Genomic DNA, 14,992 nt, shown 5'->3' with positions numbered 1-14,992 from the left:
ATGTAATAGAACACCCATTTCTATTCTTCTGTTATCTTGTTTCCATTTAAGTTTCTCCCTGTCCTCACCCTGCTTCTCTCTGCTCCTCCTCCTAGTAATCCACCCATTGTTCTGATTACTAGGTCTGTGAGCTCAGTTGAAAAAGAAATTTAAGTTGTTACTGACTACTTTAAAGAAACTAAAGAAAACTGAGCCGGGTGGTGGGTGGCGCATGCCTTTAATCCCAGCACTCTGGAGGCAGAGGCAAGTGGATCTCTGTGAGTTCGAGGCCAGCCTGGTCTACAAAGCGAGATCCAGGACAGGCTCCAAAGCTACACAGAGAAGCCCTGTCTCGGAAAACAAAAAAAAACAAAACAAAACTAAAAAAAGAAACTAAAGAAAACTGTAGTACGTCCTTGTGTTAGAGAAATTTTTCATTAAGCAGACTGTTGTTTTAGACTTAAGGTTGAATCTTCTTAGGTTAAGAGCCCATTCTTACCAGGATTACATTGAGATGGAGACAAAGGATATCCAGAGGGGTCTGATGGAAGCCTGTAATCCCAGCTGCTTAGGAGGCTCCCGTAGAATTGCAGGTTCAACCCCTATTTGAGCTACAGAAGGAGTCCAAGTAATTTAGAGACTTCGTGGCAGAGCAGAAAGCTGGGAGAAAGGCCAAAAGCCGAACATGACGGTTTGCTTTTAATCCCAGCACTCTCGAGGAGGCAGAGGCAGGAGGATCTGTCTACATAGCAAGTACCAGGTTAGCCAAAGCTACATAGTGATACCCTTTAAAAAGAGTGGGGAAAAGAGCTGCTGTCTCTGCTGGCAGAGTGCCTGTCTCCCGAGGAGCAGAAAGTCCTGGGCTCAGAAGTTCAACTCAAGGTTGTTTGGATACTTAGAGTTCAAGGCTAGCCTGGGCTATATGAGACTATGTCTCAAGGAAAAAGAAAAGGGTTGGAATGTAGCTAAATAGTGGAGTGTTTACCTAGCATGTGTAAACAGGGTTCAGTCTCAACACACACACACACACACACACACACACACACACACACACACACCATTTGTTTTACTTACTAGGCTTAGGGAATTATATGTAATGCTTGGTAAATTTTTATTTTGTGTCTTATGTGTTTGTGAAGTAATTCCCTAAAATTGCAGAAGAGCTTTGTCAGAGTAAACAAACAACCCCAAACCTTGATAATTATTGTGTTTATAGGTGTTCAGCCTGCGTGTATGTCTGTACCCCTTGTTCAGTGGCTGTGGAAGCCAGAAGAGGGTATTAGGTCCTCTAGGACTAGAGTTACAGACAGGTGGTTCGGGGGTGCTGGGGTCCTCTGGGGGAGCTTTCCCCGCCCCCACTTCCCTCTTCTGTCGCTGTGCTGCCGCTGACTGGTCGGGAGCCCTTAGAAAGTACTAGGCAGGATGTCTTACTCATATCCAGGTATGTCCGCATTCCTAGAGTCACAGTGAATGCTTTCAAATTTGTCGAGCTTGTCGCCTTATGTAGGTACTTCTCACATTTTAAATTTGCTGCTCTTCTTGGTCACTAACAGCCTGAATCCTAAATATTCTAATTACATAAATTCTTGCTACTCATGCCTTATTTACAGTATCCTGTATATGTCATAGTTTATAACTTGTGAGTATCCAAAGCAATGTGTTTATTCTCTGAACTTTCTGTTTTTACTTAGCTGAATAGTGGTTGCCTCTGTTCCCCTTCCTTCCCTGTGCTAGGTAGGTGGTAAGCACTCACCCTGTGCCAGTCCCTGTTGAATTCCTTTATCATGAATTACAGAAAACAATTCAAAGTCTGTTGAGCAAATTGTAACTTTAAGTACATTTCATTTAAGATTATTTCCAGATTACTTAGATTAAAATAGAAGACAGTTATCATTGCTTTTAAAGTAATTTAGTGTTGGAAAAACATGAAACTTTATAGCAAAGACAGATTAATAAATTAGTATTGTTAGGTGAGATGCCCTGGGCTTCTGCAAGAGTATTAAGTTTAGTTGCTGCATAGTTGAGTACTGTTCTGTTGGAGAGTAAACAGCATGTAGGAAATACTGGATAATTATTTTAATATTTGAAAACTTACTTCTCCCGTAGTTCTTGTACAGATCTGTGAAACTTGTAAATTAATAGGCATATAGTGACGGTGTTTTTACTCTGGCAGAAAGTAGTTTCTATGGCAGTTTTACTGCATTGACTTGAGCGTTCTTGAAAGCAGAACTCAAAGAAGCCTACTTAGTGTCTGAGAGTTTCTGATTTTGAGTTGTTCTAGATTCATATTTAAGTAACAATGAATGACTAGGGAGAGCTTTGTTATTTAGAGATGTTGCAGCCATTTGTTTTTTCTCATTTCTAATTTTGCTGTTTGTGAAACTTAGTGTTTAATCATTTTAAAGGAAGTGTTTCATTTTCAAGTAGAATTAAAGATAAGGTTCATCTTTTTCTTGCAAAGATTTATTGCAAAAATTTAGGATGACTGCCCCCTACCCGAGCAGATCTGATCCTTCCTTACTGTTTTTATTTTTGCTGATATGTGTAGTATGCAGCATGCCTTGGAGTGGTAGGTCTTGGTGAAGGTGGGCACTCTTGCCTCAAGTTCGAACTCATTGCTGGGATCTGAGAAGAGCTCAGTGATGAGAAACTAACCGGTCATTTCCACAGTAGGAGATAAACTGCTTTCTTTCCTTCCTTGCCTTAGCATGACATGGGTTACTGCAAGAAGACATTCACACCTGACTTTGCCGCTTCAGAGAAGTCGGGGCATGTATCATTTTTAGATTCATCATGCCTCATCTCGTGGGAGAGGTATACATAGTTTTGGGTATTATGGTGAAGGGATTTAGTCATTCCCCCTTTGTTTTGTGTTTATGTGAGCCAGAATACTTTTGGGAAGTGGAAAAGGAATGGTCTACAGAACCTTTGTTTGCCTGTAATCCCAGCACCTGAGTAACTGAGATAGGAGGATCTGAGATCAAGGCTAGTCTGGGCTACATAATAGAACCCTGGCTTAACAAGTAAACACCCCCCCCCCACACACACACACACTTGCTTGATGGCTGATTTTGAAAAAGTATGACTGAGACATGCATCTTTATTTCCCTTCTCCCATTCTTCTCTGTTCAGTTCCTTCTCTTGGAGGCAACCTCTCATAGGAGCCTTTTCTTTCAAGTAGTTACTAGGATCTTAGAGACTTATTTAATTCTCTCTCTTTAACAAGCTGTAGTTCTTGTAATAGCTACATAATACTCCATTTTGATATATCTCTGTGATGTTTATTTTGCAGATTAAATTTTTTTAAGTCTTAGAGGTATGGGTGTTTTTCCTGAATGTATGACTGTGCACCATGTGTGTATGCATGCAGGCCCTGGGGGCCAGAGGAGGGTGTAGATTCCCTGTCACTGAAGTTTACTGTCTTGAGCCACCGCGTGAGTGCTGGGAATCAAACCTGGGTCCTTTGCAGGAACAGCCAGTGTAGAGCCCTCTCTCCAGTCCCTAGCCTACAGATTTTTAAAAGCTTTCCAGCTATTGGAATTTCATTGTGGTAAGAAACAAAAGAAAAACCCCAAACTTATTCTCTTTGTTTGGTCTTTCTGGCCTAGCACAGGTCTGTCTTGATACTGGGGGAGGTGGGGTTTTGTTTTGTTTGCTTTGGTTAGGTATATATATGTACTTGTGCTGGTGGTAGTTTTCGAGATAGGACCTTGTGTAGCTGAGGTAGCTTTCCTACTCACTTTATAGATGAGGATGACATGAAACTTCTCCATAGCTTCTGCTCAGCTACCTTAGAACACAGGCCCGCTGTCCAGGCATGGCGCTGCCCACAGTGGGCTGGGCCTCCTACATCAATTAGTAATGAAGAAAATGCCCCATAGACATGCCCACAGGCTAGTCTGATGGAAGCAATCCTCAGTTGAGACTCCTTCTTCCGAGATGTGTTTAGGTTTGTGTCAACAACTAACTAGCTCAGTAATAATGTGTATTTTTGTTTGTTTTTTTGTTTTTTGTTGTTTGTGGTTTTGTTTCACTATATGATTGGAGAGCACTACTAGATGCCAATTTAAAGGCAGGCAGATAGCATGTACTCCTCCACCCTAATGATTCAGGCTGTGGTCTCATATAGTAAGACCCTTGGAGTATGGAGATGAGTGATGACATGCAAAACTGTGTGTTTAGTACCTTGATTCTGGGTCCACAGCAACTACAGTGTTTATATCAATTGCTTTGTTAGTTTTCTTAGTGTTGAACCTTTCTTCACAGCTCTTGGACAAGCACAAGACTATAGAGAGCATGGTGGAGCTTTTGGACTTGTATCAGAGGGAGGATGAAGCCTACAGCAGCCTTGCAGAAGCCACCACCGAACTCTACCAGTATTTACTTCAGCCATTCCGAGACATGCGCGAGCTTGCCATGCTGCGAAGACAGCAGATCAAGGTATTGGTGTTATTACTGTTACTGTTATTATTATTTAAAGCAACACTGTAGCGACTCTAGTTCTGAGGCTGGCTAGTCACGCATTGTAATTACAAAAGAAGCTTTTAAATAATGCAAACAGATTCTTGGCCTTCCTTCTCCAACGTCCCTTGTTGGACAATAAGTACACATATTGTTGTACTCTTAATTGAACTTTTGAAAAATACTGAATTGTCAGTTATTTTAACATACATTTGGCACTTGGAATAAAAGGGTGTCAGGAACCTAAGACTGGATATTAGAATTGACTTCTAAAAATGAACTGTAGACCCTTTTTGAGACTCTAACGAGAGGCACAAAAGAACTAGATACGGTGTCCACACAACTGGACTGCTAGCTGTATTTGTAGCCATCACCTTTGCAGTTGGGCATTGACTCAGCTTTGTCCTTAGAGGTATGCTAATTAACAGGTGGGGGTTGCATGCTCACTTGAGGAAACTAGGGACTGTATGCGCGAGCTACTGACACTGCTTAGTCCGTCTTTCTTGGGAACTGTGAGGAGAAACAGACCATATTTATTTCATTTGTACCTTTCTCTGAGGTAAATATTTGACTACATTTGTTATAAGCTATTGCCTCTCATACCATCAACCACTACTATTTTATTCTTTGTGCTTCTTAGGAATGCTTGCCACATATAGGCATATTTCCTAGTAATTCATTACACCCAGTTACTGCGTTCATAGTGTATCAGATGAGCATGTTAAGTGGTACTATTACACAAATAACTCATTTATATTCTTATCTGTAGCTAGTAATAGTCACCAATTTAGGTGACTATAATTCCAAAGAATCTTAGAATTATATTATTTATTTTACTAATTAATTATTATTATTTTTTTTTTTGAGACAAGGTTCTCTACAGTACTGGTTGTTCTGGAACTCGCTTTGTAGACCAGGCTAGCCTCAAACTCAGAGAAATTTACCTGCCTCTGCCTCCCAAGTTCTGGGATTAAAGGCGTGCGCCACCATTGCCTGGCTAATAATTACTATTAAGTTAGAAAATAAGACACATTTAAAAACGAAATTATAATTGATTTGACAAAGTATTTGTTATAAGTACAACTAAAAACACTTGCTTATTACATAGTATCATGTAGATGTCATATAGTTTAGTTATTAACATTTCTTTTGCTGTGATAAAGCACCATGACCAAAAACAACTTGGGGAGGAGAGGGCTTTTTCAGCTTCAAGTTCCCCATCACAGCCCATCACTAAGGGAAGTCAGGACAGGAACGCAAAACGGGGCAGGAACCTGGAGGCAGGAGCTGACGCAGAGGCAGTGGAGGGGTGCTGCTTCCTGGCTTGCTCCCCATGGCTTGCTCAGCCTGCTTTCTTAGAGCACCCAGGAGCACAGTCCAGGGGTGGCATGCCCACAGTGAGCTGTGTCCTCCCCCATCAATCAAGAAGATGTCCCAGAGGCTTTCCCACAGGATATCCAGTAGGAGGCATTCTCTCAGTCGAGGTTCCTTCTTTCAAAATTACTGGCTTTGTATCAGGTTCACATAAAACTAACTAGCACAAAAATTGAGACTTGTATTTGGTTTATTACCAAGCTAGCTATATCAGCAAAATTTCAAAATCTCTTTTTACATTTTTTGTTTTTGTAGTGGTTAAATTGAACCTAGGGATTTATGTTTTACCACCTTAATTTCTGGAAATTATTTTATCTTAGTTTATGAAGATAAATTCATGTCTAAAATAGAGGTAGAAACATGTTTTTCTGACCTGTTGGTGCAGTGTGTATTGTGTGTAGAGATAATTGAAAAGTTGGAAAGTAGGGGAAGTAGCAGAATGTATACTCAGGCACTCCGCTATTCCTAATGCTGACATTTATTCTACAGCTACATTTCGGATGTCTGTCTGTATCGGACAATATGATAAAGACACTTTCCAACTGGTAGTCTGCAGAGGGTTTGGTCAATCCAGTCTATATTGCTTTTGTTCCCGTGTTCCCCAAAGACTGCCCTGTATGGCTGTATTACACTTTGGTTGGTCTTAGAACTGTCTCTGGGAGAGACTTCACTCTGCACCCTTGATGAGACATCAGGTGTGAAACCGAAGTGCAGGAATGTTTGTGACGTGTTGTTAGAGCGAGGTCTAAAATAACCATTGAAGGCTCTCGCTGAAGACCCTAGAAAAAGCCAGTGCTGGGTGTTTGCTTCGCTCCACAAAACAAGCAAGGTAAGGAAAAACAAAAAAATTGAGAGTGAGTGGAAAGCAGAGAAAACTTAGACAGAAATTAGTGAAGCCTAACCCTGGTTACATGAAAAGTATGTATTTCAGTGTATTTTAGAAACTTAGTCTAAATTTTTTTTTTTAAGAAAGCAGTAAACATTGTGAGAGAGGGAGTGGGGGAGAAGAGAGAGATGTTATGTTTTGTAACAGGGTCTCTCGCTGGGTAGTCCTGGCTGTCCTGGAGCTCACTCTGTAGACCAGGCACCAGCACAGAGTCTCCTGCCTCTGCCTCTGCCTCATGCGTGCTGGGACTAAAGGCGTGCGCCACTGGTGACTCTCCGCTTCCATTTCCATCCGTCTACTGCTTTACTCAGGATAGAGGGCTAACCAGTCCAAAAAGTCTGGAAAATAGCACAGAAAAGCAGAATAAAAAATACAAAAAAGTAAAAATAATACATAAATTGGAAAGACGAAGTAAAGCCCATTATTTTTAGAAAGAGCATGTAGAAAATTCTGAGGAATCTTAAAAGAGTTGTTAGGAAGAATATGTTTAATGGAATTTTGATATACAGTCAGTATGAAATATTTGATTACATATTGTCTTCTAGATGTGAATAACTTAAATTGAAAAATTTTAAAATGACACTTACATTAGCTTTTTTTTTTTTTTTTTTTTTTTTTTTAAATTTTTTGAGACAGTTTCTCTGTGTAGCTTTGGAGCCTGTCTTGGAACTCACTCTGTAGACCAGGCTGTCCTCAAACTCACAGAGATCCGCCTGCCTGCCTCTGCCTCTTGAGTGCTGGAACTAAAGATGTGCACCACCACCACCCGGCTCATTAACAATTCTTGATCACAAAACTTTCAGTAATAAGTTTTACTAAAATATGCAGTAAGAATTGTAAAACAATGCTGAGGTCATTCTGTAGCAGAGCACCTGTCTTACCTTGCCTTGTTGCCCTGGTACGCAGTCCCCAGCTGCACAGAATAAATAGACAACAAAATTTTGCAGAAATTACAGAATGCCTAACTTGAGCAATATTGCACATTAATAGCTTTGGAAGACTCAATAATGTTTATAGTATGTCAATATGTTGGTCTGTTCTCTGTTACTGCAACAAAATGTCCAAAGCAGGACCTTTTAGTACCAAGGGGAGATAGGTTAGTAGTCTAAATCCTGGTGCAGGCTCTGTTCTGGTGAGGGCATCAGTATACCACCTTTGGTGGTTGGGGTAATAGGAGTGCCAGCATTCTGAGTGTGCCCTAAGCTGACCTGAGAGCCTCTTATAGCCCGCCAGCCCCATCACCACACCTGGGAACCAAGTTTGCAACACATGAGCCTTTGGGATTAAAGAGACATAGTTTTAAACTATAGTAGTGAGAGCTCACTTAATTGATATATTGAATAAAATCAGTTTTAGCAATGCCTTTACAATTTATTTTTATTTAAAGGTAATCTTTAACTTAGCAATTAAACTATTTTCATATACAACAGTGTTTTTCTATTTTATTTATGCACTGTACAAAGGCTAGATTGTGTGTGGTGGTGCATGCCCTTTGACCCCAGCACTCAGGAGACAGAGGGGTCTGATCTCTGAGTTCGAGGCCAGCCTGATCTACAAAGCAAGTTCTAAGACAGCCAAGGCTGTTACACAGAGAAACCCTGTCTGAATAACCTGTGCCCCCCCCAAAAAAAAATTAGAAGGGCTAAATTGAATTATCTTACATACTTTACCAAATATCTTACATACTTTACCAAATTTTGGTGTGAACACTTAAGAACTGCTGTTACATTTTTAAAGAATATTACATATCGATAAATATATTTTACTATGTTGTAACAGGTTTTTTAACTTAGTCTTTCTAACTGAAATTTTGTGCCTTTTAACTAAAATCTTCCCTAAACCCCAAATCCCTCTCTTATACATGAGTTAGTACCATTTTACTGTTTGTTAAAGGTTAACTGACATTTTATATGTGTGTGTGTGTGCGTGCGCGCGCGCGCGCGCACACACACACGCACTCCCATGTATTCTTTGTTCATTCATCTGTTGATGGACACGTGTTCATTCCCTCTCTCTTACTGTGAGTAATGCCGAAGTTAACATTGAAACCTCAGCATACTGACATCAAGTCCTTGGTGATAGACTTAGAAGTGGGACTGGAAGAATATGTGCTCTGTTTCTGGTTGTCTAAGGAGCCGCCATAGTAGTTAACACTAACATATTCCCACAACAGTGCAAAAACCTCCCTTTCTTCATCTCCTTTCCAATATTGGTGATCTTTTGTCTTTTTGATAGTATCCATTTAAATAGGAGTGAGATCATACCTCATTATGGGTTTGACTTAATTTCCTTAATGATTAGTGACATAGAATATTTTTCATATACTTGTCAGCTTAGGCCCTTGGCCCATTTTTAAATTGTCTTCTCCTATTTGGATACTCATCTTTCACAAGATGTCTGGTAGGGAATGAAATCCAGGGTCTTTTGAAGCCACTCAGTTCCCTTACCACAGAGCTGCATCCACAGCCTCTCACTGCCCAGTCTTTGTGTCTGCTTTGCTGGCACCCCAAGTAGCTGGGATTACAGGTGCATGCTAGTACACCCATTTCACACTCTTGGGTGGTGTATTAAGAAGCTCTGACGGGGCTGGAGAGAGATGGCCCAGTGATTAAGAGTGCTTACTGCTTTTCCAGAGGATCTTAATTTGGTTCCCAGCCCCCATAATGGGTGGTTCATAACCATCTGTAACTCCAGCTCCAGGGGATCTAATGCCCTCTTCTGGCCTCTACTGGTGACGTTCTTGATAATCACTTCTCATTGAACAAGCAGCCCCAATGCCTAGAAAAGTTACATTGTGCTACAATATCAATAAATAATTCATAAATCTGTGTTGGCGTTTGCTTCACCGGAGAGTTTTTTTTTTTTTTTTAGAAAATTTTACCAGGTTTTATTTATAACTGTTACAAAGCTGAACTATTGAAATGCATTTATTGAAACATTCTGACTTGCATTAATCCTTTACATCCCACATGTATACTAAAATTTAACACAAAGATGAAAACAGAAAAACAGGCCAGTACCTGACCCCCTGTCCCTTACTTTCCTGCTCACAATTGTATATACTTAGGTACCTTTTGACCCCATGAAAAAAAATATGTAACATTCAGAACTATTGGAAACAGGAAGAAGGGGCAAAAAATTTTTTCAGAATGCAATGTTTTCCCTCAGAGTGGATCACTGGAGAATCTTAAGTTAGGTGTTCCCAGTATCTTAACAATGCACAGAAATACTACAATAAGTTCTTATGAAACGCAGTATCCTAGCAAAGATGTGCTTGTATAATAAGGAGTTCCATGCCAGAGAATTTGTATTTATAAATTAGTTTTATTCTCCTGGCTACCTAAACTGACACACACCTTTTTCCATGTTAAAACAGGCTCTGTTTTCTTTCTAGCCTTGAAACTCCAAACAGAGCTGTCATTGTTTTTAGCACGCAATTCAACTGAACAGGGCTGCTGCGACATCTTCAAGTTTCCCAAGTTAGGAAAAGAAGTTGGGAGAGGATTATTGCTTAGTGTCTTGAGTACAGTAGGATGGCGAGGCAAGGTTTCTAGCAGTTGGTTGCAGCATCAGAGCTGCCAAGGTCAAAAGTCATCCACAGAGCAGCAGTGTGTGTGTGTGTGTGTGTGTGTGTGTGTGTGTGTGTGTGTGTGTGTATGTGTGTATGTGTGTGTATGTGTATGATGTGTGTGTGTATGTGTGTGTGTGTGAGATGTTGAAGCACGTGTGTATTTTGTTGTGAGGTGGAGACACAAGTGCTAATCCAGCAGCAATGTGCAAGTTATCTTCAGATGAGTGCACTGTTCTAGGTGTCCATCCCTCCCTTTGTCTGTTGATGGGAGATGCAGCGTTTATTCATGCAGGTGGAAATGATTTTCGTCTTACTGTTTTGAGTTTTGAGTTTGTACATTCTTTGTAGTGTTTATTAAGTTTCTATTCCGTAGTTAAGTCTGTTGAGGTTTGATCAGAAAATTAAGCTAGCAATATCAACAGAGAGTGTTCTGATACTAAGATTTGTTAACTAGGTATAAAATAAAGCAAGTAATTAAGGAAGGCAAGAAAGTAAGCTACCTCAAGGAAGCAATTATAAAAACAGCCACCACTGTTTTAGAGGTGAAAGAACAAAGGGAAGGACTGGATTATTAAGCACAGAAGGCAGGTCCCCTGGGGCTACGTCCTTATAAAAAGGATGAGAGATCCAGACCTCTAAGGATAGGGCACTTGGTGTGCTGGTACTGGCTGTCTTGGAAAAAGTAAAGTTGCATTATAAGGCTGGGTTTGAAAAAGCTGCAGACTTGATTTTGTTGTTAAGGAAGGAACTGTTGGTGCTGGAGTGTAAAACGCAAGTCTGGGTTGATACCTACAGGTACAGCAGAGTTAAAGATATGCAGGTAGAAGGAAGAAGGGCATCTCTCGCCCATCCAGCCTTTCTCTTGACAGTACCTGAGAAGGGGTTGCAGATTCTAAAACTAGCATTACAAGGAGTAGGAGGATGAACTGGAAGATGAGGCAAAAAGGCCTCTGTAGTACCTGGGATCTTAGGCATGCCACACCATGATCATTTAAATGGTTTAATAAGGTTTTTGTGAAAGAATGATCTTGTGGTTAATTAGTAACAGAACCATGTCTCCTACTTTTGCAAATAAGTAAATAAATAAATGAATTCTATATCACTAATGTATCCCCCTTCCATTGCATTATAAATTTCCAGTGAGGAATACTGCATCCTACTCATTTTTGTAGTCTCTGAATCATCTGGTACGTGTGTGTGTGTGTGTGTGTGTGTGTGTGTGTGTGTGTGTGTGTGTGTGTGTGTGTGTGTCTCTCTCTCTCGTGTGTTATATTTTTTATTGTATTTTACATGTATGGCTGTTTGCTTACATGTGTGCATGTGCACCATATCTATGCCTGGTGCTCATAGAGGTCAGAAGAGAGAGGGCATTGGCTCCCTAGATTGTTGTGGATGGTTGGTTGCAAACACATGTAGATGCTGGGAACCAAACCCAGGTCCTGTGCAGTAGCAGTAAGTTCTCTTACATGCTGAGCCATCTCTGCTGTCTCCACACTGGTCTCTTTATTTTAATTATACACTTAATGTTTTCAAATATAAGCCACAACAAAGTTCAAAAAGAGAAGTGAACAACATACAAATCATATATGACTCCTGAAGTGGTAGGTATAGAAGTTGCATATTGGGGAAAACAAATCCAGTATAAATGACTATCACGAACCAAGGTGTCATACTAGACATGTTGGGACAGCCGTGCTAGCACATGCTTGTCATCATCCATCAGCAGGTCAGGAGGAAGAGATGCTCCTCCTGCCTGACTGTGCTTGACACCGGTTTATAGTCCCCCAAACAGGACTCCCACAGAGACATTGGGTCCTGATGCTATCGCCGCTTCCTCCTCCTCACTGTACACTGCCCAGAGGGGCCCCTCATACTTACTGTCTTTGATCTTCCTAGAGGAAAATGGGGAACTTGGTTAATGTGCCTTTAGCCCATTCATTGGGATAGTTTGTTAGCCCAAAGAAGAAATGAAAGTTCCTTCCTACTTATTAGTTTATGTACAGCACCACTTTTTCATTGTTAAACATATCTGATCCAGTGAAGACAGTGGAAAATGTAGGGTCTTTTCTTGGCCTTTCTCTTTTTCTCTTCACTCTTCTCTTTTCTCACTTAGCCTCTTGTAGCTGGAGTTCTCCAGTCCTGCCTGGTCCACGGTCAGGACAAGTCTCTCACCCGCCAGTCCCACAGCCGCTCAGACCCACCAACGAGTAAACACAGAGACTTATACTGCTTACAAACTGTATGGCCGTGGCAGGCTTCTTGCTAACTGTTCTTATAGCTTAAATCAACCCATTTCTATTAATCTCTGCACGTGGCTCGTGGCTTACTGGTATCTTGACATCTTCTCATGGCAGCGGCTGGGTCTCTCTCAGCCTTCCACTTCCAGAATTCTCTCTCTGCTAGTCCCACCTATACTTCCTGGCTACTGATCAGTGTTATTATTTATACAGAGTGATATCCACAGCAGCCTTTCTTTTGACAAGGTCTCATTTTGTGGATCAGGCTGACCTGAAATTCACACTCAGCTTTCTGAGTGCTGGGATTAACAGGCATGGCAGGAACCTCACGCCTGGGAGAAACCGCAGCTTGTGTTCTTGTAGGGCTGCAGACGGAGCTCTGCCGCTGACTTACATCCTGGCCCTGGAAGTGCAGTTTTTTAACAGGGAGAAAATGACTATTAATCTGCTACCTGAAGATGACATTAGTAGTCCATTTTACGTGCTTTGTCTTTATTTCTCTGGAAATTCATTATGTAATTGAAATTTATTTCACCCATGATGGATCCACCCACTGTTACAGCATAATTTCCTATTAGGAGGAACTTTGGGATTGTATGACTGTGTCGTACACAGCGTTCTCATTCCAAGTCTGGCTTCTCTATGGCAACCGCTCAACTCAGCGGCTGGGTCTCTCTGACTCACCTTCCACTTCCAGAATCTCCTCTCTGCCGGTCCCACCTATACTTCCTGCCTGGCCTGACCACCATCAGTGTTAATTATTTATACAGAGTGATATCCACAGCAGCCTTTCTTTTGACATGGTTCTCATTTTGTGGATCAGGCTGACCTAATTCACAGCTGCCTCTCAGCTTTCCTGAGTGCTGGGATAACAGGATGGCAGGAACCTCACGCCTGGGAGAAACCGCAGCTGTGTTCTTGTAGGGCTGCAGACGGAGCTCTGCCGCTGACTACATCCTGGCCCTGGGAAGTGCAGTTTTTTAACAGGAGAAAATGACTAATCCAAAATCTGCTACCTGAAGATGACATTAGTATCCATTTTACGTGCTTTGTCTTATTTCTCTGGAATTCATTATGTAATTGTGAATTTATTTCACCCATTGATGGATCCACCCACTGTTACAGCATAATTCCTCTTAGGAGAACTTTGGGATTGTATGACTGTGTCGTACACAGCGTTCTCATTCCAAGTCTGGTCTTCATTTCCCCCTATTTCAAACAACCCTCTGTGTGTGTGAACAGTCTAGTTATTCCTCAAGGTGCTTTCTTCTTGAACTTCTCCATCTCAGCTCTTTCTTGCAATTGTAGAATCTCTGCTGTTGGGTACCTTTTCTTAGCGAACACTCACTTTGTTGTGTGTGTGTGTGTGTGTGTGTGTGTGTGTGTTGTGTGTGTGTGTGTGCTAGTGTGCCCTGACTTACATTTGTCTGTTTTAATTGGTACCAACAGAAGCCAGAGAGGGGTGTCAGATCCCTTTTTGAGTTTGAGAGATTAGCTGTGAATCACCACATGGGTGCTGGGAATTGAATTTGGGTCTCTAGAAAAGCAGCAGGGGTCTGGATTGCTGAGCTACTTCTCTAGCCCATCCTACCCCACCTTTTTATTTTTTTTTTTCTGTGTTTTGTTTCTTTTCTTTTCTGAGACAAGGTCTTTCTATATAGTCCTGATTGTCCTGAAACTTACTGTGTGAGACTGGCGTTGAACTCAGAGATATCTGCCTCTGCTTCTGAATGCTAGGATTAAAGGTGTGCCGCCGGGCGGTGGTGGCGCAGGCCTTTAATCCCAACACTCGGGGAGCAGAGCCAGGCGGATCTATGTGAGTTCGAGGCCAGCCTGGGCTACCAAGTGAGCTCCAGGAAAAGGCGCAAAGCTACACAGAGAAACCCTGTCTCGAAAAACAAAAAAAAAACAAAAAAACAAAACAAAACAAAAAAAGGTGTGTGCCAACACTCTTTGTAGATGTAACCAATCGTCTTATTAAAATAAGAAACACAGAGCCAATGTAAAGAGAAAGCGAAGCGAGGTTCAGAGCTCAGAGATAAAATCTTACCTCCTGCAGTGCTCCCAACTTCCCCCACAGAGAGCTTCTTCCTGTTTGTCTGTGTTTAAATAGTCTTTCTGTTCTGCCTTCTCATTGGTTGTAAACCCAACCACAAAGACTGCCTCATCACTGCCTGTAAGTACCACCTCCAGGTCTTAAAGGCATATGTCTCCAATACTGGTTGTATCCCTGAACACACAGAAATCTACCTAGCTCTTCTAACCACCACGCTCTTGCTATGGCTCTAATAGCTCTGACCCCAGGGCAACTTTATTTATTAACATAAAATTAAAATCACATTTCAGTACAAAATAAAATATCACCATAACTCTTCTTGTTTTTCATCGTCTTAACAGTATTAATTTTCTTTCCCCTCGTGCTTCAGCCTTTTAAGAGCTGGTGTTACAGACATGGGCCACCATACCCTGCTTAAATGTTTCTTA

The 14,992-nt window shown here is 41.3% G+C and overlaps 1 pseudogene; it reads left to right on the top strand.

Annotated features, from left to right (window-relative positions):
- The window catches only part of LOC114682152, a 71,986-nt pseudogene that overhangs the window by 12,488 nt on the left and 44,506 nt on the right, over nucleotides 1-14,992 (top strand).

The sequence above is a fragment of the Peromyscus leucopus genome, unplaced genomic scaffold, assembly GCF_004664715.2.
Source record: "Peromyscus leucopus breed LL Stock unplaced genomic scaffold, UCI_PerLeu_2.1 scaffold_933, whole genome shotgun sequence".
Classification (NCBI taxonomy): Eukaryota; Metazoa; Chordata; class Mammalia; order Rodentia; family Cricetidae; genus Peromyscus; species Peromyscus leucopus.
The sequence above is the reverse complement of the archived record's forward strand: the minus strand, read 5'-3'. Positions and strand labels throughout refer to the sequence as shown.